Consider the following 2,494-nt stretch of genomic DNA (forward strand, 5'->3'; position numbering starts at 1 on the left):
TGTTGTCACGCATCGCATCAACACCGGTGACGCCAGCCCCATTCATAGGCGGCCATATCGTGTCTCCGCAACAGAAAGGGCCATAATCAAGAAAGAGGTCGACAAGATGATGGACAAGGACATCATAGAACTTTCCAGTAGCCCGTGGGCATCACCGGTTGTCTTAGTAAAGAAAAAAGACAACTCGTGGCGCTTCTGCGTTGACTACCGTCACTTCAACAAGATAACCAAGAAGGATGTTTATCCCCTGCCTCGCATTGACGACGCTCTTGACTGCCTTCACGGATCCCAATACTTTTCATCAATTGACCTCCGCTCCGGCTATTGGCAGATTAGCGTCGACGAGATGGACCACGAGAATATCGCCTTCGTCACACCGGGCGGTCTGAACCAATTTAAAGTCATGCCCTTTGGATTATGCAATGCACCAGCTACATTCGACCGCATGATGGACTCTCTCCTGCACGGCTTGAAGTGGTCTACATGCCTCTGTTACCTCGGCGATGTGATTGTGTTTTGTCGAACTTTAAGAGCCACCTGAGGCGCGTCACGACCATACTCTCCGTGTTTCGCAGGGCTGGCCTTCAGCTAAACTCTTCCAAGTGTCATTTCGGTTGCCGTTAAATAACCATGCTCGGCCATCTCGTAAAAGCCGCCGGAATCCAACCTGATCCATAGAAATTTCCCGCCGTGCGAAATTTTTCTGTGCCTTGTTCAACAAACGATGTCCGTAGTTTTCTGGGTTTATGCTCTTATTTCCGGCGATTTGTGAAAAAGTTTGCCGATATCGCTCGCCCTCTCACTGACCTTCTTAAAAAAGATGTCTTTCTCTTGGGGACCACTGCAGGAGAAAGCCTTCTCTACCCTGATCGAACGGCTTACAACTTCCCCGATCCTGTCACATATTGACCCTTCTGCGCCCACTGAAGTACGAACTGGCGCGAGTGGTTATGGCGTCGGCGCTGTCCTCGCTCAACGTCAACAGGGCCACGACCGTGTCATCGCTTACGCCAGCCGCCTTCTTTCCACGCCCCAGTGAAATTACTGCATCAATGAGAGGGAATGTCTCGCGCTTGTGTGGGCGGTCGCGAAATGTCGGCCGTACCTTTTCGGTCGGAGCTTCTGCGTCGTAACCAATCATCACGCCCTCTGCTGGCTCTCCTCTTTGAAGGACCCCACTGGACGACTTGCACGTTGAGCATTGCGTCTACAAGAATATACATTTTCTATTATGTATAAGTCAGGGCACCCTGCATAAAGACGCTGACTGCCTGTCCCGCAATCCCGTGGATCAACCGGATGATACCGATGCAGACTAGAAAATCAGTATTCTGTCCCTCTCCAGCTTTCTCCATATTGGCGACGAGCAACGCTAAGATACTGTTCTTCAAACACTTATGGAACGCCTAAGCTGCTCGCCTACTGACCCGTGTGTGCGGATGTTCACCTTGCGCGATGGAACTTTATACCGTCGTAGTGTTCGTCCTGATGGCCCGGAGCTCCTCCTAGTCGTTCCAAAGCACTTCCGACTGGCCGTGCTCCAACCACTTCACGACGCTCCTACTGCTGGACATCTGGGCATCACTCGTACTTACGAACGCCTGGGGTGCCGCTTCTTCTGGCCCGGCATTTATCGCTCCGTGCGCCGTTATGTCACTTCTTGCGACCTGTGTCAGCGCCGGAAGACGCCTGCTATGCCTCCTGCTGGTTTGCTTCAACCAATTTATATCCCTACAGAGCCCTTCTTCCGTGTAGGCCCCGACCTCCTTGGCCCCTTTCCAATTTCCATGAAAGGAAACAAATGTAGCAACAGATTATGCCACAAGATATGCCATTACACGAGCGATGCCAACGAGCTGCACTACAGATGTCGCCGACTTCTTACTATACGACGTCATCCTGCACTACGGCGCCCCTCGCCAGTTACTCACGGATCGCGGCCGCTACTTTCTATCGAAGGTCGTCGATGATCTGCTCCGCTTCTGTTCTACAGAACACCAGCTTGCTACCGCATACCACCCTCAAGCGAACGGCCTCACCGAACGACTAAACCGCACACTAACTGAAATGCTGGCCATGTACGTTTCCGACGATCACCGCGACTGGGATGTTGCTTTACCATACATCACTATCGCATACAACGCGTCCCGTCACGACACTGCCGGATTCTCCCCATTTTACCTTTTGTATGGCCGCGACCCCTCCTTGCCCTTAGACACGTTGCTACCTTCCGCAGTACAATCACCCAGCTCTGGTTACGCTCGTGATGCTATTACCTCAGCCGCCCAGGCCCGAGAGGTCGCCCGTCATCGCCTCACATTCTCGCAAGCTTCTCAAAAGCGACGCGACGACCTTCAGCATCGAGACCACCATTCTTCCCCTGGCTCCCTTTTCCTTCTCTGGACGCCTTCACGTCGCGTCGGCTTATCGGAAAAACTACTTTCCTGCTATTCTGGTCCATACCAGACCTTACGACAACCTGTCCACGACGTGC

This window comes from Dermacentor silvarum, chromosome 10, assembly GCF_013339745.2.
Source record: "Dermacentor silvarum isolate Dsil-2018 chromosome 10, BIME_Dsil_1.4, whole genome shotgun sequence".
Taxonomy (NCBI): domain Eukaryota; kingdom Metazoa; phylum Arthropoda; class Arachnida; order Ixodida; family Ixodidae; genus Dermacentor; species Dermacentor silvarum.